Genomic DNA, 25,237 nt, shown 5'->3' with positions numbered 1-25,237 from the left:
TCGTAGTTCTAGTCTGACCAGGTGGCCCTCGAACACTTTAGTCGTAAGGGCCTTCGTAAATTGATCAACAGGATTATCTTCAGAGGCTGTCTGCATAACTACCACGTCTTCTCTATGTACTATCTCCTGGATGAAATGGTACTTTATCTCAATGTGTTTCCCGCGTTTGTGGCTCCTCGGTTCCTTTAAGTTAGCAACTGCCCCACTGTTATCACAATATAGGGTGATCGGCAGATGCATATTTGGAACTATTTCTAAATCTATCATAAGCTTTCTGAGCCATATTGCTTTTTTAGCTACTTCACATGCAGCAACATATTCAGCCTCCATCGTGGAATCAGTAATACAACTTTGCTTGATGCTTCTTCACACTATAGCTTCTTCATTAAGAGTGAAAACTGACCCTAAAGTAGATTTCCTATAATCTATATCAGTTTGAAAATCAGAATCAATGTATCCCATAAGGATCAAATCCTTAGGCCCATACACGAGCATATAGTACCTCGTTCGCCGGAGATACTTGAGGATGTTCTTAACAGCAGTCCAATGACTATGTCTAGGGTTGGATTGGAACCTAATGACAATTCCAACTGCAAAGCATATGTCAGGACGTGTACACAAGATAGCGTACATCAGGCTCCCAACTGCTGATGCATATGGAATTATTTTCATTTCCTTAACTTCTTGAGGCATCTTAGGATACTGTTCCTTTGACAAATGAATTCCATGTCTAAAAGGTAACATACCCTTTTCGGAATTTTGCATATTATACCTTAACAACATCTTGTCAATATAAGATGCTTAAGATAGCGCTAGCATTCTGTTCTTGTGATTCCGAACTATTTTGATCCTAAGAATGTATTGTGCACCCTCTAAATCTTTCATTTGGAATTCCGATGCTAGCCATCTTTTTACGTCATCTAGAAAACTTATCTTATTCTCAATGAGCAAGATATCATCATCATAAAGAACCAAGAAAGCTACAGTTTTGTTGATTATCTTCTTGTAAATACAAGGTTGGTCAACAATCTGTTCAAAGCCATAAGATTTGATCGCAGTGTCAAACCTTATATTCCAGGATCAAGATGCCTGTTTCAATCCATAAATGGATCTATTAAGCTTGCAAACCTTTTGCTTTTGACCCTGTTACTTTCGTTAAGATGACCATTCAAAAAGGCGGTCTTGACATTCATTTTTCAGATTTCATAATCATAAAAGGAAGCAGAGGATAAAAGTATTCTAATTGATTTGATCATGGCAACAGAAGAGAAGGTTTCTTCATAGTCTACCCCCTCTCTTTGGGTAAAGCGTTTTGCCACGAGTCTGCCTTTATAGGTTTGCACCTTACCAGATTGGTCTTGTTTCTCTTGTAAATCCACTTGCAACCAATAAGTTTGACCTTATTTGGTTGATCTACACGTTTCCAGATAGAATTGAAGTACATCAACTCCATTTCTAGGTTCATGGTTTCAGTTTATCGATCTCTATATACATCTTCCATTGCCTGTTTAAAGGTTAATGGATCCTCTAAGCCATCATCAGGTATGATGACATGAGTTTCTGCTAAACCCATATAGCGATTAAGTTGTTGAATAACCCTCCCACTATGTCGAGGCATTCTCATCTCATGAGAAGGATGTGTTGGAGCAACAACTCTTGTTGAAGGACCAGCTTGATCAACAACTCTTTTTTATTTATCTGTAGTTTCTTTGGTCATCTCATCTAATACTAGTTTACTGCAAAATTCATGATTTCTTATATGATTCTCTTCTAAGAATGTAGCATTTATCGATACAAATACCTTATTTTCTTGAGGATCATAAAATAACCCACCTTTTGTTTCTTTAGAGTATCCTACAAATAGGCATATTTGTTAAAGTTGTTCCAATTTTTTAGGGCTTTGCACCAACACGTGTGTCGGGCATCCCCAAATTATGAAGTAACATAAACTACCTTTATGGCCTCTCCATAACTCATACGTTGTTTCTGAAACACTTTTTGAGGGAACCATGTTCAGTATATCTACAACAGCTTGTTATTGCATACCTTCAAAAGGACTGAGGTAACTGGGCATAACTCATCATTGAACGAACCATGTCTAACAGTGTTCGATTTCTCCTCTTTGCTACACCATTCTACTGTGGTGTACCAGGTGCTGTGAGTTGGGATTGAATTTCATGTTTTACTTAATAGTTCTAGAATTGTAAATCCATATACTCACCACCTCGACCTGATCGAAGTGTTTTTATCCTTTTACCTAATAGGTTCTCAACCTCAGTCTTATATTCTTTGAACTATTCAAGAGTTTCAAACTTTTGATACATTAGGTAAACATAGCCATATCTGGAATAAGCATCAATGAAACTGACATAATATTTTGATCCTCCCCGAGCTTTGACATTCATCAGACCACAAAGGTCTGAATGCATAAGTTCTAGGGGTTTTTTGGCTCTAAGACCTTTTGTTGAAAAAGATCTTTTAGTCATTTTTCCCTCAAGATATGATTCACAAGGAGGTAAAGATATGTATTCTAACTGATTTAGATGACCATTTATAACCAATCTTTCAATCCTATTGAGATTTATGTGATCAAGTCTTAAGTGCCAACGATAGGCGTTAGGAGAAAGCTTTCTTTTCTTATTTTGAGTTTTTGCCGTTTTAAACATCTCTATATTTAAACTAGCTTTACGTCATGTCCATAACTCATAAGGTGTTTCTGAAACACTCTTAGATGGAATGTTATTCAAAATGTAAGTTGCAGTCTCTACTGCATGCCCCCAGAATGAGTTAGGCAACTGAGCATAACTCATCATGGACCGAATATGTCCAACAAGGTTCTATTTCTCCATCCAGATACACCGTTTTGCTAAGTCGTTCCCGGTACAGAGAGTTGTGACCAAATCCCATGTTTTATCATATAGTCCTAGAATTTCAAGTCCAAATACTCCCAACCTCGATCTAATCGAAGTGTCTTAATAGATTTACCTAATTAGTTCTCAACCTCAGTCTTATATTCTTTGAACTATTCAAGAGTTTCAAACTTTTGATACATTAGGTAAATATAGCCATATCTGGAATAAGCATCAATGAAACTGACATAATATTTTGATCCTCCCCGAGCTTTGACATTCATCAGACCACAAAGGTCTGAATGCATAAGTTCTAGGGGTTTTTTGGCTCTAAGACCTTTTGTTGAAAAAGATCTTTTAGTCATTTTTCCCTCAAGATATGATTCACAAGGAGGTAAAGATATGTATTCTAACTGATTTAGATGACCATTTATAACCAATCTTTCAATCCTATTGAGATTTATGTGATCAAGTCTTAAGTGCCAACGATAGGCGTTAGGAGAAAGCTTTCTTTTCTTATTTTGAGTTTTTGCCGTTTTAAACATCTCTATATTTAAACTAGCTTTACGTCATGTCCATAACTCATAAGGTGTTTCTGAAACACTCTTAGATGGAATGTTATTCAAAATGTAAGTTGCAGTCTCTACTGCATGCCCCCAGAATGAGTTAGGCAACTGAGCATAACTCATCATGGACCGAATATGTCCAACAAGGTTCTATTTCTCCATCCAGATACACCGTTTTGCTAAGTCGTTCCCGGTACAGAGAGTTGTGACCAAATCCCATGTTTTATCATATAGTCCTAGAATTTCAAGTCCAAATACTCCCAACCTCGATCTAATCGAAGTGTCTTAATAGATTTACCTAATTAGTTCTCAACCTCGGTCTTAAATTCCTTGAACTTTTCAAGAGCTTCAGACTTAAAATGAATTAGTAAATATAATCGTACCTAGAATAATCATCTATAAAGCTAAAGAAATATTCATAACCTCCCCATGCTTTAGCACTCATCAGTTCACAGAGGTCCAAATGCACGAGCTCTAAAGTTTCTTTGGCTCGACGAACTTTTCCAAAAAAAGATCTTTTTGTCATTTTTCCTTCAAAACATGACTCACACAGAGGTAAAGAGACATCTTCTAACTTGTTTAGAAGTCCACTTTTAGTCGGTCTCTCAATCCTATTGAGACTAATGTGCTCAAGTCTCAAGTGCTAAAGATAAGTATTGTAACGCGATGGTGTATGTGTATGATATTAAATGCTCACAATGATGCGATACTACTACTATTTATGCGTTAATTAGGGATTGCTCAGGTAGTATGCTCTGCGTTGTCACAAGTTTCCTTACGATGGAACCAAGTGTAATTCCACTGCAAGTTTCTCGGTGTGATCCAAGGTCGAACACGGGGAAGTGGTGCCGGTTATTGCGGTATGTTCATTGTATATGTGACCAAGTTTTTTTAATTCTTTATAAAAGGTGTGTACAATATGTAAATTGCAGTAAAATAAAGGAAAGCGGTAAAGATGCGATAAGACATAAAAATACAATAAACCTACACTAGATGTTACAAGATACAGGCTTTATGTGCAAGATACTAGGATTAAGACTGACTGTGAAGGTTGTGCAAAGACGTGAGATGCGACGACAAGTCTTATGAACAGATTAGAAAGAGAAAAATAAGTATTACAAACAACGCAAGTTCAAAATTGAATTGAAGGTACAAATACTGTTCCGCTCTTCTCTTAGCGTACACCTCTCAGTGATCGGTCGCATTTCCCACATGTCTTGGTGAAAAAGAGTCTAACGTAATGAACGCAAGGTTGCTTCCATGTCTGGAAGTACTACTCGCTTTAGTTAACGCACTCTTCTGACCTTCTCTCGATAGATCAGAATGACATCTTCACTTCTGCTCTTACAGGTGAAGATGTCGTCTAGCATGCTTTAGCTAAACGTATTTTATAACTTTAATACATATTAAGTTTTTTGTGATTCATATTGCTCATCAAGGGATCAAGAAAAAATCATGAAGAAAGTGACTAATGGGTGAACGAAAATAGACAGAAAATGGTAAACGAAATCTATCAAAACATTTAATATTTCTACTAAGTGTTTGATACATGATGTGTGAATGAAGAGATAAAGAAAATATGGAATACAATGAAAGAGAGATAGAACAGATACAATCCAGTGCCAATGTTTTGGCACAGATTCGATGGAGATCTGCTTGCCATATCGGATGGTTTCAATGGCAGGAAGAGCTTTCCTCTCAGGCTTGCTACACCAATAGCAGGGGTCTCTACACAAAGCTTCGATCGGGTATATGACAGGTCAGATATGAGATTCACCTTTTGGCCTTATCTCGTTCTCTTCCCGGATTTCTTCTCTTCAGCACTCAGCTCAGCCTTTTCTCTTCTAAAATCTTACAGCACTTAGCCTAGTATCAAATAGCATACTTTTCTCTGAAATCACTGGGGTATTTATAGGAACAGATCCTTTGACTTCGGCCTTGTGGTCCCCACGTGATGGTTATGGTAATTCCGTAGATGGAGGTATATTATTCCTTCTGTTATGCAATAAGACCATCAATTCTGCACAACCATTAGTTGTACACGTGTCTCAATCCTCTGTTCTCGCGTTGCTTAGTTGCATCTTTTGATCATGGGTTCGCATGCGGTGTTTGTTTTATTACCACATGTGGTCGAAGCGTAGCTTTGGACCGACTGTCGCATTGCGCCGTTACTTTGGTAATCGTCTCTTCATGGTTGATCGACGGGTGCAATGTGACCGAAATGCATTGATTAGTTTCTCATGAGCCTTGAGCGCAAGTGGTGACTTGGTCTCCTACAAAACAAAGTAAAGTTTGGCTTGTCCTCCATCTTTTTGGCGTTAATAGGTGTAACGGCAAACATTTATAATTATTGTCATACTAGGTTAATTTTCATACAATTGGCGCATAATTACTTACTTTTGGTTGCAATATCTAGATAAGGTGGCATAAATAACTTGTATTTCTACAAGTTATCAAGTACTCTGAGAAATGCGTTGCCTTTTTCTTTGAGTTTCAACTGTTTTAAATATTTCTATGTTATATACAGCTTCAATTTTAGATGGTTTTAACTTATATAAGTTACTTTCTAAGTTTGCAAAACAAATTTGTATACCTCTTTTTGTAATGAACGCTTCACTAAGACAAAAATTTACTTTGTACAAATTTTCAAACAAACAGGAAATAGATATCAAATTTCTTTACAAGAACGTACATAAAGAAAATTTTCTAAATACAAATATCTATTTCCAAAAGTTAATTTAATAGCTCTCACTGCTTTTGTTGAGATACGCTTCCCTGATCGACCTGGAGAGTAATCTCATCTTCTTCAAGCTGCCTCCTAGAACTAGTTTCCTGAGAAAAAAACAAACATCATTAGAGGCCCCTGAATCTAATATCCAGATAGAATCTACATTCTCCACTATACATGTTTCAATAACTAGTAAATCTAATTTACCTTATCTTTCTTTTTCAGCATTCTTCTCGGCAAGATATTTAGGGAAATTCCTTTTCCAATGCCCATTTTCATTGCAATGGAAATATTCTCCTTTGGCAACTTCCTTTTTGCCTTTCTGTGCAGCTGGAGCCTTCCCCTTCCCAGTTTCCTTCTTTTTCTTTTGAATACCTCTATTCTTAGAGAAAGAAGGGCCAGATTTACTCCCAAAAGACGAAATTTTCTGATATTTCCTCTTTGAAGTGGAAGCAACATTTGCTTCTGCCTCTGAACCTTTATTCATCATTGCATTTGCTTTGAATTGAAAATAGCTCTTCGTAAGAGACTACATGATGAATCCAACTTGACTCCTCATTCATGACAGCTTCGTTCACTTCTGCAATATTGAAGTGAACCATCATGTTCAAAACATGTTCCCTTACGGGGCTTCCTTCCTTCATTCTACAGTTGTAAATGAATTTAATTGTGTCATGCATGGCAGATGTGGAAGGTTGTCCAAAAAGGCCCTGCAAAGAGTCCATGATCTCTCTTACAGTAGCTATTGTTATTAATAAAATAAATGTTATTTTATTTGCATTTACTCATATCCAATAAACTAAGATCCATGGTTATTTTATGTAAACTTAAGCATGTATGTGAGACATACAAGTGGATCATGCCTTAAATAATAACCTAAATGGCCTGTAGGATAAGGATAAATGAGGGATACCTTATCCTTGTGACACTTGATGACATGCAGAAATGCATGTCATCTTAGGCCTTTTATTTAGAATTATGAAGGCTTTTAAGCAAAATATGCAGCAATTATGTTAGAAATTCATGAGAAAAGAAGTTTGCGGCGTTCAGCATTGAGAATCTCGGCTAACCCATTATTATGCATTCAATTGTCTATTTTTGTAGCTAACGCAGGAAGTGGACGCAAACGCGGAAGCCGGGCTACCACATAGACCACCGCATGCGAAGAAACTTTCCATCGCAAAGGCAAACGTATATGATCAACGCATGGGTGTTGCGGTGATCAGCCGCATGCGTCCATCGCATAGGAGTTGCGATCGTCAAGCGATTGCGGTCATCGTGTAGAGTTGCGGTAATCAAGCAATGCGGTCACTGCACGATTGCGGGTACATGATAACGCATAATAGAGGGATCAACGCAAGGTTGGTGAAATGAATGCATCAACGCATATCTCGGGAAAATCAAAAGATGATGTTGACATTTCACCTACCATGCCGTTAGTAGAAGAGACTCAGAAAAGGACCAACGCGTCGCTAATGTCAAAATCAGAGCAGGTCCATTAATGCTAAAAGCGATCAAGCTCTATAAATAGAAGCCACCGAGCATAATTTCAAATCGTCCAAGTTTCAGCCTTCGGGAAAATCCTTGTGATCCAGACTAATGCGTGAGAAAGAAGCTTGAGAGTTCTTCATCTCCTTCATCCATTCCAAGTGATGACCGGAGCCTTCGTCGGAGTTAGATCTTGAGAAAGTCAGCTCCACCGCCCTTCCATGGCACCACCGGCAACCTTGACACACATCTGCTGGAAGCAAGACATTGCTTCTAGCTGGTCTTTTCATTTTCTCTTCTTTTCTTATATTGTATTGTATTACATTTTGGATTAAGAAATTAATACATTATGTGTTCAATGCATTTCTATGTTTCCGTCAATTCAACTTCCATTTTTCTTTGCTCAGCATCCTTAACTTTCATTGCATCACTTAGTGAGATTGCTTGAGTATCGCATACTTAGTCATGTGAATTAGAGATATGAAGCATGTAGTAAACCACCGAGAGGTGTGCATTGCGTGAGTGTGTGAGAAAACCTTATTTGCTTAGAGCGAAGTTGTAGTAACGCATGTCTATAGGCAGACGCAACGCTTGTCTATGAGTAAAGTTAGCAACAACCAACTGCCCAGGAGGGTAAGTGGTTGGACGCATCAAGCAATGTAAGCTATTGTTCACTAGAGATAGGAATAATCTTGCATCGGCCAAGTTTATGTGGTTACCTTGTCTTATGTATGCGTCCATCACACCTTTAGAGCTACTCGAGAGAAAGTCTAAAGAAAGAGCCTAAGACTTGAGAGAGCTAGGTTAGAATCGATGCTCGAGAGAGCTAGATTAGGTTTGCATAAGCAAGAATGGAATCTTATGAATAAGCTCTGTTTCCTATTATACAGCGTATGCACCCTACGTAGAGGACAATGGATACATCTAGAAAGTAGGATATGGTGGCTGTATGCGGTCATCTCGACCCTTTTGCATACACACCACATGCGTCCTGAATTAGGCTCTAGTGTGTGTAGCATGATCGCATAGCTTGAGTTGGCTGAGGGTGCCCTTGCGGTCACTCCTAAGGGTTGCGATGAAGACATCTTCACATTTTATCTATTTTCCCCATCCATTTATTTCACGTCAACAGTTGTCGTGTCTCTACCTCTCATTCATACTTGTCATTGCGTTGTCTGTTAGTTAGGAGTAGGAGTAGTGTTAGCATCAAAACCCTTCCATCATTCTTTTATTCAACCGCCGCATACACATTACTGCATACGTCTAGCTACAAGTTTCTTAGTTCGACCTCGGATCACCCGAGAAACTTGCATTCGCGTTATACTTGGCTTGAGCGCAAGAAAACTTGTGATAGGAACGCATGGTCATCGCATACATTCATTAATGCATAGTTCATTCCAACGCATGACCACTGACGCATGATAATCAACGCATACATTAAGAACATGCATCGCATATTGCGTTCACCTAAATTTTAGTCACCAATTCCTTGACGATTTGGTAATCTAAATTTTCGTCACCAACACTACGGATACGGCCCGCATTGTAGATATTTACAAGTGTTATAAAGTGCTACAAATGGTCTGATCCTGACCATTCATGTGAAGACATGCGAGCGGGGGTGTCCTATCCAATGAGTTTGTATAAAACCGGACCACGAGCTGATTAGTCTCTTTATATAACGCCGTTGATAATTGAGACTTACATTTCACTAAAATGACGATAGATGACATGACCTTAATCCTGAATGAGTTGGAAACTCCTGTCTATGAGGGCGGTCCTTTGATTAGTTTGGGTGAGAGTGGCTAGATTGCCAACTCAACAAGCCTACTTTTTTGGGGATTCGTCTGATTGGGGAGTTGGGAACTCAACTACACAAGACGGAATTCACTCCTTCCCCGAAGCAAGGGTAATTAGATAGATTTCTCCCTTAAGGGCTGATTCCAGGTCTTTAATATAGTGGCCACACCCTCTCTTTGGAAGAGAGGACTCAGTCATAGTAGGACTATGACTTATTGTTCATTAGAGGAATTAGTAGTACTTGAGGATTTAGATGTAACTATAGGGAAAAACGGTAAATTGGCCCAACTGTACTTACGAGCGATTTGTGAAGGGTTATCGCACTGTTGATTGGTCATACGGACACAAAAATATATCTGTAGTGAGAAAAGTGCAGCTGTCGGTCTTTAGTGGAGTGCCCGACAGTTAATGAATGGTGGATCTCGTGACTAAAGAGTTTAGTCAGTTATTCACGTACCGTTGAAGCTTTAAGCTACAGGTCCATGAGGTCCCCTTGGTACCTCAATGGGTTCAAGTTAAGAATCAGATTTTGGGTTAGTTTGAAATATTCAAATTAACAAGAGGAAATTAAATTATATGTGATATAATTGGTATGAATTGTAGGAATTAATATAAATATGATTTATATTAAGTACCATAAAATAGAAAAGGAACTATGGTTTATATGTTTCATATGATGAAATATTAAAACTATAGCTTATAAATATAATATGATAAATTGGTTATCATATTTGTTTCTAATATATTAATTATATGATAATTAATTCTTTTTTTTCTTTCTAATAACCGATTTGAGTGGGAGGTTATTAGCCGTTTTATGGTAACCATGAGATAAAAAAGGAAAATTGTTTTCCAAAATTAGAAGTTGATTCACTCGGAAAAATCTCACGAAACTAGGCTATCAAGTAAAAAGAGTTTTTCCTAAGCGATAGTAGTTGAGAGGATACACAATTGCTTAGAATTGACTATACCATAGTTACTCGTTGATCGTTGCTACACGATCAAGTAGCAAAGTCTATATGATAGGCTTCATCTTCTAAACAATCAAGTACATCGTCTATGTGATAGACAGTGTTCATATCTCCCACTTACTCGATCGTATACCTCTTGTCTTCCTTAATCCAAGATCATACAGAGCCCACAACTCCTAGATTCTCACAACGAGAATACCAAGGTAACACTCGTGGTGGGGTTCTAACTCAGTTCGTGAATCGAGTTGGACTCGATTGGGTTCGAGGAATATTCAGACATTCGTGGAGGTGGTTGTTCTGTTCGTTGCGTTTGAGTGATGCTTTGGATGCATAAGAGACTAATCGAGGGATACTTGAAGAATGGTTCTTCAAAGGTATGCATACTCTATCCCTTATATTCTCTTGTAGCATGCTGTAATTTCTATTGATGCATAATCTGTATGTTTCCTGTTAGACTGTGATTGTTGTGTTCATTCTGAATTAAATTTGGAATGATCCACTTCCACTACTCATGGAGATCTCTATTTTAATTTCCTTCAAGAACACCCCTACTCACATGTCTCTACATGAATGAACTGATCACATCATTATGACACTTTACAACATTTTTAACAATCATAAATCGGGTCGTATTCAATAGTATCTTCAGAAATAGGTACACAACCTAATCCAAGTACTATAGACTGTTTAGGCTATTTTACTCGAACTTGATCAAGTTTATGTCTCCATATAAAGTCCAAGTATTCATGACAATAGCCAAGGGTTCGTAGTTTATTGGATTTAGAGTTATTAAACAATCAACAACACTTGTCTGAATAAACTTCATATATGTTTATTGTTTACAAAACTACGAGTTTTAGGACATACAACCCAACAGTTTCTATTACAAGTAAATTGCATTTACCTTGATTTACCTTCTCGACTTTCTTTTTCTCAAGATACTTAGGGCAATTGTGATTCCAATGACTGTCAAAGTTGAAACGAAAACATTTTCCTTTTGCAACTATCTTCTTGCTTTTAGTGGTAGGAGACTGTTTCTTCCATTTTCCCTTTTTCTTCATCTAGATACTCTTATCCTTTGAACATCCAAACTTCATTTCAGAGGGTCTTGAACTAGATGAAGCACTCTTCTGAAATTTTCTTTGGGAAACAACATTTGGTTCCTCTTCCTTATTTTTCATTACAGATTGGTAAGTCTGGAGTTCATTGAGAAGAGTCGTTTAAGTTGTAATAAATTTTATTCATTACAGCATTTGTATGAAAGGTTAGGAAACTCTTCGAAAGAGATTCCATTATCATACTAGCTTGGCTCTTCTTATCTATGACAGACCCATTTGCCTCTGCAATATTGAAGTGGACCATCATGTCCAGGACATGTTCTCTAATAGAGGTCCCTTCCTTCATACACGAATTATAAACATATTTAATAACATCGTGTCATACTGATGAGGACGGTTGTCCAAACATCCTTTGCAACATCTCTATGATCTCTTTTGCAGTAACCATGGTTTCATGTTTTTTTGGTAAGCACATCAAATATGCTTGCCAAAATATAGGCTCGAGCTTTTTCATTTGCCCGAACCCATCTATCATAGCTATCTCGAACATTTTTGGCTACATTAGGATTGGGAAGAGGAGGACATTCCTCCGTTAAAACAAAACTTAAATAGTATTGTGTTTATGTTCGACTTCCAATTTGAATAACCCTCTCCATTGAATTTTTCGGAAGCTAAGAGTTGTATAATTGAGTTTGACATGTTGAAACATAAACAAATTCTATAAGTAAATTGCATCTAAATCCAATTTTAGCAGAATTAATAATACTCGTATTTCTTTATTTATTTGCAAGAATACTTTAGTGAGTTATAATAGATATTACCGAGAGGCAGTCAAATACTCCTTCACTAAAGCAAGACATTCTCGACCTAGTCATTTAGTTACCGATTTCGGTCAAGAACTTACTAATACTTAGTAATTCTTGTAAGTGTGAGCCTCCATTTTCAAATTTCATAGAACACTATGAATATGCCCCCGAATAGAAAGACAATGTTCAAACCAAAACTAAGAAACCCTATTCATTTATGAAGTTTAGGTTGGTTTTCGTTGTTTTGAATCCTATGTCACAACCCTTTGAAGGGATCACCATGGTTAACGCTAGCTAGTGCCACCTAAAAACGACAACAGGTGCAACATAGGAATCTCACGGTTCAAACTAATGGAAGAGACCATTGTTTCAAATAGTGGGGTATTGATAGGGTTTTGACATTAACTGTTGATAATGCTTCATCAAATGATACAACCATTGTTTATCTAAAGAAGCATTTTAAACATGGGTTTGTGTTGAATAGGGATTTCTTGCATGTTAGGTGTTATGCACATAGATTGAACTTGATTGTATGTAATGGTCTGAAAGATGTGAATGATATATTGATTCAAATTTGAAATGTGTGAGGTTTGTTAGATCTTCTCCTACTAGACTTGCTAAATTTAAGAAGTGTATTGAAGATGAAAACAAATCGAGTGAGAGTATGTTGTGTCTTGATGTTCAAACTAGATGGAATTCTACATACTTGATGCTTGATGCAGCTGAAAAGTTTGCCAAAGCATTTGAGAGGTAGAAGACTACGACACAATCTACATGAATGAAGAAAGTAAACCAGCCATAAAAGATTGGGAAATTGCTAGAATTTTTACTAAATTCTTATCTGTATTCTATGAAGAAACTGTTAGGCTTTCAGGGTCTCTTTATGTTACTTCCAACACGGTTTTCCATGAGATTAATGTTGTTCAGAAGTGCATAAAAACATATTCAAGTGTAGTTGGTCCTGATAATTTGCTTCTGTGTGAAATGGCTTTGAAAATGCAAGAGAAGTATGATAAGTATTTGGGGAAAAGCGAGAAAACAAATTTCCTTTTGTATGTTGCTTTTGTTTTGGACCCATGTTACAAGATGAAATCTCTTATGTATTGTCTAAATCAATTATTTGATATGGATACAACAAAAGAAGTGGGAAATAAGGTGAAGTCTGTTTTGAGAAAAATGTTTGTTGAATATACTTTGTCATTACTTACCCATAATTCATCTCCATGTTCAATTTCATCATCTCAAGTGTTCAAGGTGTTGGGGTTGATGTCCTAATTCTCATGAGTTCTGTAGTTTGTAATTGTAATATACAATCAACTTTATTTATTTAATAAAAATATGAGATATTTTATTCGACATTTAGTAGCATTAACCCACAAACCAATAAACTAACATTAAAGGTTATCTTCTGTAGCTTAAACATGTATGTAGAGACATACAGGTGGATCATGTTTAAGTGGTAACTGAAATGGTCTGTAGTAGATGGATAAGGCTGGGTACATTATCTTGGTGACACTACGAATACGACCCGCTTTGTAGATGTTACAATTGTTGTAAAGTACTACAAATGATCTGATCCTAGTCATTCATATAGAGACATATAAGCGGGGGTATTCTATACAAAGGAGTTTGTATAAGACTGGACCACAAAATGAATAGTCTCATTATATAACACCGTTAATAATAGAGACTTATATTTCACCATGATGATCATAGATGACATGACCTGAATCCTGAGTGAGTTGTGAACTACTGCCTATGAAGGCGATCCTTATTTTTATGGTTGAGAGTGGTCAGATCATCGACTTAATATGCCCACCATTTTGGAGATTCGTCTGATTGGAAAGCTGGGAACACAACTACACAAGACAGAATTCACTCTTTCCCTAATGTCAAGGTAAGTAGATAAATGGTTCCCTTAAGGACTGATTATGGGGCTTACGCAATGTGGTGCCACACCCTCTTTTAGTCTGAGAAGGGTTTGGTCATAGTTGGACTATGAACTATTGTTCATTAGAGGGATCAATGGTACTAAAGAAGTTACATGTAATTACAGGGGCAAAACGGTACTTTAGGCCTAACTGTACTAACAAGCAATTTGTGAAAAGTCATTGCACTGTTGACTAGTTATATCCAATGGATACAGAAATATATCTGTAATGCAAAGAGTGCAGCTGTTAATCTTTAGTGGAGTGAACGACAATTAATAAATGTTGGATAATTTAATTAAAGGAGTTTAATTAATTATCTAAGTATCATTATGTTGGATAATTTAATTAAAGGAGTTTAACTAATTATCTAAGTATCATTGGAACTTCAATCTACAGATCCATAAGGTCCCCTTTGTAGCTCAATTGGGATTATTGAGAATTAATTTTGGATTAATTTGAATTGTTCAAATTAATTGAGGGAATTAATTATATATGATATAATTAATATAATGTATTTGGAACATTATAATATAAAGTTTATTTTGAAAGGAATTAAATATTTGAATATGACTCTTATATGGATTGGATTCATATAATTAAATTTAGTATAACTGTGATTTATATTAAATATCACAAATATTTGAGAGAATTAAAACTATAGGTTATGTGTTATATTTGGTATAACATATAGTTATATATACATATAATAAGTTAGTTATTATATATATATATGTATGTATGTATGTATGTATGTATGTATGTATGTATGTATCATTTAAATTAAATTTATTTAAATTTAATTTAATTTTGAATTTAAAGGGAGGAAAATAACTTCCTTCCCCCTAATTCTCTTTTAGTTTTTACGTGGTGAGGGTCTTAGTGAGTTCTAGGTTTTTTTAATTTCCCTAAAAAGTTCCCTTCTCATTACTCTCCCTCTCCCAAAAGAACACAGAGCCCACACCTTCTAAGAATTCTCTACCCAAAAGAGAATATAGATGGAAATTCTTGTGGTGGTGTCCTCATTGTTGGTTCTTGGTTCGTGTTCGATCATGACCGTTTCGGAAAGAAGAATTTTGTGAAGGGTTTTGGCTTCAAGAGTATGAATTTCTAACCATAATTCCCTCTTTTTAACATGTTGTAATTTTCTATATTATGCATAATTCTTTGTATTATAATTTTATTCTGTGAAAATTGAGGATTGGAAATGATCCCCCCTTCCATTGTAGACCTTCTGGTTCCTTCATAAGGATTGTGCAAGTATGAGTCAACCTTCGGTTTGTAGTGATAGTAGTAGTAGCTTTTTGAGTACTACATCTTCATCTAAAACTACTACTTCTACTGTTCGTACTGCTTCATATGTTTTTCATTTTGATTTTGAAGATATGAAGGAAGAAGATACACTAAGTATGGATATATAAGTTGATATTTACTTATTGGAGCCTAGTATTAAACGTGAAGAGAAATTTGATATCTTAGATTGGTGGAAAGGAAATTCTTCTAGACATAAGGTTCTTAACCAAATTGCACAAGATCTTTTAGCAATTCTGGTATCCACAGTTGTTTCTGAGTATGCATTCAGTACTAGTGGGAGAGTAACTGATCCTTTTGTTCATGTTAGCTCCAACCATAGTTGAGGCACTTGTATGTGCACAAAATTGGTTACATTCAAAAGCAATTAGCATTGATCTTCAAAGATATTTGGAGGATATTGTAATTGTTGAAGAAGGTCCGTATCTTTAAAACATTCTTTCTATACGTCAAATATATTATTTATATAATTAGTGTGTTAAGAAGAATCATTGTTGTAGACTTCAAAGCAGGTTTAGAGGAGGAACGAAGAGAAGAACGAGAAGGAGAAGAACGTGAAGGAGAAGGTGGCTTAACAAGTTTGCAACTTTTGTGTTTGGTGGACTTTGGAAGTTTAATGTTTATAGTAATTTTAATTATGTTTGATGGACTTTGGATCTTTTATGTTTGTATTGTAGTACTTGTATTTATGTTTGATGAACTTTGGAACCTTTATATTAGCAAGACTTATATTTATGTTTGGTGAACTTTGAAACTTTTATATTTGTAGGACTTATATTTATTGTGGTGGACTTTAGAAGTTTAATGTTTGTTGTAGGACTTTTTATGTTTGTAATACTTATATTTTAAGACTTTGGAATAATTTTTAAATTTGTTGTTGAACTTGTAGTGTTATTAGTAATCTAGACTAGTAATACCAAATTAAACTTTAACATTTTTATATTTGTAGGACTTGTATTTGCAAATAGTTTAAAAATACCAAATTAAAAATGTTATATAAGTTGCAACTGTTATTATTAAACTTTAACATTTTTAATTTTTATTGTTTTTAAATTTCAAAATTAACCGTCAAAACTGTATTTTTAAATACATTGTTTCAAATTATAGAAATTTAGAAAACATGAAAAACCATAAAAAAAAATCTTAAAAAAAAACATGAAACTGAACCGAACTGAACATACGGTTCGATTTGGTTTCAGAAAAGCACTTTTTGAAATTTTCGGTTTGGTTCAATTTGAGTCTCAAATTGAATCGAACCGAACCGTGAACACCCCTATTAATTGTATAAGACATAGTTAAATAATGTATATTGATACATTAAATAATATAATGTATATTGATACATAATATAATTTTACGAGAGAAGTAAATATTTGAATATGATTCAAATATTAATTATATGAATATGATTCATATAAAATCTAAATGTTAAAATTTAATGTGAATTTGATTCATATTAAACTTATATAATTTTATGAGAGAAATAAATATTTGAATATGATTCATATAGGAACTATATGTTAAAATTAATATGAATATGATTCATATTAAATTTATATATTTTATTGAGAGGTATTATGATTTGAATATGATTCAATTATTATTTATATGAATGTGATTCATATAAAAACTATCGGTTAAAATTAATATGAATGTGATTCATATTAATACCTTAGGTTACTTGAGAGAATAATAAACTATGGTTTATGTTATATGTGATATAACATACAGTTTATATATATATATATATATTAAATTAAATTAAAATTATTTTAATTTGAATTTAATTTAATTAAAATTAAAGGGGAGAGAGTTACAATTACCTCACCCATTATTTTCTCGATGGCTCTCACGTAACAAAAACTAAAGAAAAAGGGAGGAGAGAATTTTGCTCTTTCTCATTTTCTCTCTGTCCTCTCTTGCTTTATGGGTAATGCAGATGAGTTTACAGAGAAGAAAAAATCTTTCATACTCATTCCTACGCCAAGATTTAGTGCAAGGCCACACCTTTGCACGGTTATCGTCCTTGAGAATAACGGGGAAGACCCCTTGGTGGTGTCTATTCCTTTTTGTGGACGTCGAGTTCGTGAGATCGGGAGAAGACAACTCGATTTGGAGAGGAACGTGAAGAATTGGTCTTCAACAAGTATGTGATTTCTTAATATCTTCCTCTCTAATTGCACAATAAATAGCATGCTTAATAGGTTTTGTTTACCCTGTGTTTCCATCCTCTAATTATTGTTTTGTAAAATCAAAATTGGGACACGATCTTTCCCGCTACGAGTATTCATCTACTCCTTCATGGTGAATCCCAAATGAGACACTAACCTCTGGTGAATCATGTAGGAAACAATAACCTCTGGTGAAATCTCGAAGGAGATCACTAACCACCAGTGAAATCCCGAAGGAGATCACTAACCTCTAGCGAATTCCAAAAGAAACACAAACCTCTGGCAAATCTTGAAGGAAACACAAATCTCTAGTGAATCCCAAAGGAGACACAAACCTTTAGTGGGTACATAACTACGGGTAGGGGGGCAACTATCACTAACATAAATATCATGCATCATAAATCAGAGTCTCATGGATAAAACATAAAATAAGCTCATACATCCTCATGCATGCCAAACAAGATCTAGATCATGTTCATACATTCTTGTAAAATATCTTGTACAAGAAAATCATGCTCATATAAATAACATACATCAAACATATCTAAAACAAACTCACGTATACTCTCTAATCAGGCCTTTTGATTCATGCAGTCTTAGTAAAAGAAATCAGACATGAGGATTTTCATGAGCAGCGGAAGGATCGTTCCAAATTCCATTCAAAGTTGAACAACAACAATTACAGTACAACAACGGAAACTAACAGGTCAAGCAACAAGTAGAAATTACAGCATGCTTTAAGAGAGAGTTAAGGGATAGAGTATGCATACCTTTGAAGAACCCTTCAAACTCCATCGATCAGTCTTCAAGTGTCCAAAACAACAATACACGAACGCTCGAACACAATAACTGGTACAACACAGCACAACGAACAGCCTCCAAAACCTTGAAATCAATCGAGTTGAGTGAGGACACCACCACAATGGTTACCTTGGTATTCTCGATGTGAGAATCTAGAAGTTGTGGGCTCTGTATGGACTTAGTTAGAGGAAGAGACAGGAGGAACTACAATTGTGTAGACGATCAAGCAAGTAGGAGATGGTATGCTATCTATCGTATAGACGATATGCTTGATCGTATAAAAGATGGCAGCCTATTGTATAGACAATTCCACGTGATTGTTTAGCTACGACCAGCTGAGTGAACTATCATATAGTTAATGTCCACAATCATTTAGTCTCTCTATTAACTATCGCTTAGTGAAACACTTTCACTTGATAGCTTTACCGAGAGTTTCTTTTTTAATCAAGTAACTCTCTAAATTTAGGAAAATATTTTTCCCTTTTATCTCACAGTTACCATAAAACCACCAATAACCTCCCACTCAATTAGTTATTAGAGAAATTAGATAATTATAGAATAATTAATATTATTATAAATAAATATGATAACCAACTTACCATGTTATATTTATAACCTATAGTTTTAATATTTTATCTCATGAAACATACAAACCATAGTTCTTTTTCTATTTTATGGTACTTAATTTAAATCATATTTACATTAATCCCTCACTTGATGTATCTCATACATCACACCAATTATATCATATATAATTGAATTTTCTCTTATCAATTTGAACACTTCAAACTAACACCAAGAACTTATTCTCAACTTGAATTCATTGAGTTACTAAGGAGACCTTATAGACTTGTAGCTTGAAGCTCCAACGGTACATGAATAACTGACTAAACTCTTTAGTCATGTGATCCACCATTCGTTAACTGTGGATCACTCCACTAAAGACCAGCAGTTGCACTCTCCTCACTATATATATATTTTTATGTTCATATCAACCAATCAATAGTGCGATAACTCTTCACAGATCGCTCGTAAGTACAACTGGGCCAATTTACCATTTTACCCATGTAGTTACATCTAACTCCTTAAGTACCATTAATCCCTATAATGAACATAAGTCATAGTCCTACTATGACCGAGTCCTCTCTTCCAAAGAGAGGATGTTGCCACTATGTTCAAGACTTGGAATCAGCCCTTAAGGAAGCAATCTATCTACTTACCCCTACTACTTCGAGGAAAGAGTGAATTCCGTCTTGGGTAACTGAGTTCCTAGTTCCTAAATCAGGCAAACTTCTAAAAAGGTATTGACAATCTGGCCACTCTCACCCATACTAATCAAAGGACCGTCCTTAAAGGCAAGAGTTCCCAAAACACTCAAGATTAAGGTCATGTCACCTATGATCGTTTAAGTGAGATGTAAGTCTCAAATATCAATGACATTATATAAAGAGACTAGTCATCTCGTGGTCTAGTCTTATACAAACTCTTTGTATAGGCACCCCCGCTCGCATGTCTCCACATGAATGGTCAAGATCAGACCATGTGTAGTAGTTCACAACACTTGTAAACCTTTACAAAGCGGGTCCTATCCGTAATGTCACCAAGATAAGGTATCCCTCTTTAATTCGTATACTACAGACCTTTTTAGGTTATTACTTAAGGCATGATCCACTTGTATATCTCATATACATGCTTAAGTTTACATACAATAACCATGGATCTTTGTTTATTGGATATGAGTAAATGTAAATAAAATAACTCTTATTTTATTCATAACAATGTGTACAAAGTTTACAAACTACGAGACTCCGAGAGAATCAGGACACCAATCCCAACACTTAAAACCATAAAAAATATCCTTAAACTTTATCGCCTGATACAAAAGTGATTACAGTAGTAAGATTACTTACCTTGGATTGAAATTCCAAAACTAATGCAAGAAATCAATCTCCAACAAAAAATTGAATTAACGTTACAAATATTTTGTTTGCTCCAAATTTATTTCAAACTTCACTCGAAGATTTAAATCTACCCATAAACCATAATTTAGGAAAAATCCAATTTCCAACAATTATAACTAATCCAAAAAGTTCCACAGTCTTTATACTCACCAAATATATGTCACAATGCTCTGAAATTTGTTGAATGATACACTACCGACTTCCAAAAACTTGAATCGATGCTTCAAACCTTATGGGTAAATCAAGTTTGGCCCAAAATTCAGTATGTACTAAAGAATCCATCAAGAAATCCAAAGAAAACTCATCAAAAAATCACCAAATAAAAATCTGGTGACCGATGAACACACAACGACAAACGGGTAAAAAATGTGAAAGTGCCAGAGATTTTTCTCTATAATTGACCTCCCTTTAGAATGAAGTGAATGATTTGGAATGAAGTGGATGATTGTATTTATGAGGAAAATAATCATAATCCTAAGTTATTTAGGATTCCATAACTTGAAGTAGTAGATTAATTAATGTAGTAGATATATTAGATTTCCTTTTCAAATATAACACTTTATCTAATTAGGAAATCTATTTTTTAGAAAATCAATAATAAAGTAGTAGATAGATTAGATTTTCTTTTTGCGTTTTTTCTAATTAGGAAATCTATATTTTAATTAATTAGAAAATTCATAATCTAATTAATTTGGGAATCCGTATTCTAATTGAATTAGAAATTTCACGATCTAACTAAATTAGAAATTTTATAATCTAATTAATTTATTAAAACCAAATTTCTCTTATCAACTAAGTTTAAATTAATTACCTTCTTTAATTTGGATCCAAACTCAGAATAAAATTTAAAACCACAATTTCCCATTTTCCTTCTTAAATTTTAAATTCATTTTAATTGCTAAAATCTAAATTCTTTTTCTTTTCTTTATTTTCAAATCTTTATCCAAAATAATCCAAAAAATTTAAATCTCTTATCAAATTATTCTCAAACCAATTAACTTCTTCAAGTAACTTATTGGTTCCAAAACCAAAATTAAAGAGAACATACAATCCAATAGTTGAGATAAATTACATTCTTCCAAATATTTAATCAATTTAAAATCATACTTTCTCCCAAGTAAATTAATCCTAATTTCCCTTAAATTGCATTAAAATTCCAATTCTTTACAAATATCTTTTAAATTAATTATCTTGTCTCTCAAATTAAGTTTTTAGCCCCAGTTTATCAAATAACGACCAAATAGTTCAAGATGATTTAAAGAAAATTTACATGAAAATTTGGGGTGTTACAATTTATGTCTTCAATTTCAATTTGGAGCACATGTCAACTTTTAGTTAGCCCCAAATTTGATAGTTTGTAATTTTGTCATTAATTTAGGAAATGACGTTACAATTTGTAATTGGTCCAAAAAAATCTCTCCTTCAACAATAAGTTATTTTGAAAGAAAAAAAATTGAGGTATTTGCTAACCACTCAAAATAGTTTTTGAAACAAATTCAAAGTATATTTTAAGTAGTTTTTATTTTAAAAAAAGTTTAAATAAAATGACTTTTTTGAAAGACTATTAGAGATAGAATGTGTGTAAGTGTTTTTTTTTTCTCCTTATTTTAACATGAATTTGAGATCTTAAAGATAAGATGAGATTTTTTTTCCTTTTATTTAATGTGAAATTGAGATTTTTTAAAAAAAAAAAACCATTCTTTTAACTTCAATGCATAAAAATAGGGAAGATCTTTTTTATAATAATTTAAATGTGAAATTACATTATATAAACCTATAACCATCATAAAAAAGAGGCAAAAAAGAAATCAAAAGTTTCTCTCTCATAGAGCTTTTTAGATAGTATAATAGACATATAGATATAGATAGATAGTTACCTGTAGAAAATTGTAAAATATAATTTTATTCATTGAAGTCACGTCTTGATAATATAATTTAGGAAAATATGCGTAGTTGAATGGTGGAACAAAAAGTTAAGAAAAACAAAAAACAAAAAACAAAAAAAAACCCAAATCTTATGTTTTTTTTAAAAAAAAACTATATCAATATCCATAAAAAATAAAAATATCGGCCAAATGTTCAATTCTCCTATCCCACACTTTAATTTCAATAGCTTTACAAAAAATATCCATAAAAATGTGTGTGTTTGGGATGCAAAGTTTCGTTGTGTTGAGTTATGGATATCTGGTGCAATTTGTTTAACTTGAAAAAACATACCTTTTATGGGTTTTTTTTGTTATTGTTTTGTTTTTTTAATTAGATTTTTGTTCCACCATCAACTACACATATTTTCCCAAATTCTTAACATTTATTGAAACGTGAACTCAATAAATAAAAATATATCTTACAATTTTTCATATGCAACTATTGCATTCAATAAGTACTATTATTTATATAATCAATAATTCTACAACATACGTTAAAGGTCGTGGAACCTATGAGTTGAACCTATACAAAAAATAGGGTTGCCATCAAGGGTCTATTTACATGTTCATTGAGTCAATTTCATGCATACAAAAATATATTGTTCATTAAGATAGTCAAGCTAACCAGTCCTACCAAATAGATGCAAACAATACCTCTTCCTATACTACGGTGGACTGAGCAATTTTTTTTTTTAAAAAAAAATTCCCTAATGTATGTGACAAGTAGGTCTACAAGGATGACCCGATTATCCTTAGACAATCTCTTAGTATCAAATTGTTATAAAAGATGACTATTAAAGACTCTAAACTAATAAATTCAAATTTATACTTAAAAATACGTTCATCAGTCGAGTTTTTTTTTTAAATATTTTTTCTTTTAGTATATGATCGGTCGAGTTGATGTTAGAGTTAGTCGTGGGAGATGAACAACGAAGTTGGTAACTAGAGTTGATCGTCCGAGGTGATCATCGAAGTTGGTCGCCAACGGTGGTCGTCGACAAAAAATTGATCATTGAAGGTGGTCTTCGTCGGATTTGGTTGCCTAAGGTGAATGTGGATGTTGGTGATGTTGGGAATGTCCTAAAACTTGCGGTTCGTAAATGTTAGAAACATATTTTATTTATCAATAAAAGTATTGTTGAGTTTTTTCATTCAACAAAATGTTATTGATATTGCATTCTGTTATAAAAATCCAATAAACAAATTCATAGCTATAATATGAATACTCTAACTTTATGTGAAACATAAGAGTGGATCAAGTTTTAGTATATAGCCAAAATGGTCATTAAGTATATGGATGGGATTGGATAACACATCCTGGTAACATTATTGGATGTGACTCACTTTATATACTGATACAAATGATGTGATCCCAAAATCATTCATGTGGGGAGCATTCTATGCAAAGGATGTTTTTGTAAGACCGAACCTCGAAATAGTCACTTTTCCTTAACGACCATTTACTGTTAAAACTGACTATTTCAAATTCGATGACCTAGGGTAACTCGATCTTAATCTTGAGCTAACTATGAACTCCTATTTATTCGGGATTATCTTTTGATTTGCATAGGTGAGAGTAGTCTAACAGTATTGCACAATAAGCCTCCCATTTTGGAGATACGACTGGATAGATAGCTGGGGACATAGTCCTGCAAAATGAAATTCACTCCTACCCAATTTAGGGTTAGCGGATAGGTTGTCCTCTTGAGTACTGATTCCTGGTCTTGAACAACGGAGCCTGCCCTCTCATGATCAAGAGGGTCATGGTTTATTAGTTAGACTATAAACCAATTGTTCAATAGAGGTTCAGTGGAAGCTTAAGGAGCAAGATGTATTTATAGAAGTAAAACGGTAATTTTGACCTAGCTGTAAATACGAACAACCTGTGAAAGATTGACTTATTGATTATGGTTACAGTGGACAAAAATATATCTACGGTGAGGAGAGTGCAACTATTGAGCTATAGTGGTGTGTCTCGGTAGTTAACGAATATTGATTAATTCGGTTTACAGAGTTTAGCCAGTTGATCTCAAATCGTTGGAGCTCATGATCTATAGGTCAATAAGGTCTATTTACTAGCTCGTAAAATTATATCTTGGATTAGCAAATTGAGCGGAGTTGAAATGTTCAAATTCAAAATTAGGGTTTTGAATTTGAAGTATTCAAATTCAATTTAGGGTTTGAATAATTATATTCGATATGATTAAACGTTTAATTTATCAAAATTAAACGTAATCGAAAAGTTTAAAATATTAAAATATTGTTTTAAATATTGATTAACATGAATGGGATTCATTCTTAAATTAGGTGTTTAATTAATTTAATATTTTATATTAAATTATTATTTATTTAATAATTAAATTTGTTTAATTGATTATTTAAATAAAATATTTTTCAAATTTTTGAAATTCAAAATTCAGTTTTGAAATTAATTAACTTTAATTTTGTGGAAATTAAATTTAAGTTTTTTGAAAAATGAAATTTGAAAATTGGCATTAGTGGAATTTTTCAATCTTTTTCAAGTTTGGAGTGGATGCCTCCAAATCAAACACCTAGCCCACTTGGTTTCAGCACTTTGAGGTGTCAATGTGAAGCTCATTGATTTGCATAATTTTCATGGATAAATTGATGAGATTTTGCAGTATGAAGATTTCATGTCAGATTTCTGCATTTTCTCTCCAAAAATCCTCATTCTTCCCAATTCAATGTTTCCACCACATGATCTAAATTAGAGGATAGAAGGAAGATCATTGTGGTGGTCTACTGATTTTTTGGAGAACCAATTCGTGGAAAGAAGCTAGAATTGTTGAGATTCATCATAGGTATAATATTTTGAAACCCTTTTCTTTGTAAATAGTTTCATACATGCTTTTA

Source organism: Benincasa hispida, chromosome 6, assembly GCF_027475165.1.
Source record: "Benincasa hispida cultivar pf3 chromosome 6, pf3_genome.v1.1, whole genome shotgun sequence".
Classification (NCBI taxonomy): Eukaryota; Viridiplantae; Streptophyta; class Magnoliopsida; order Cucurbitales; family Cucurbitaceae; genus Benincasa; species Benincasa hispida.
The sequence above is the reverse complement of the archived record's forward strand: the minus strand, read 5'-3'. Positions refer to the sequence as shown.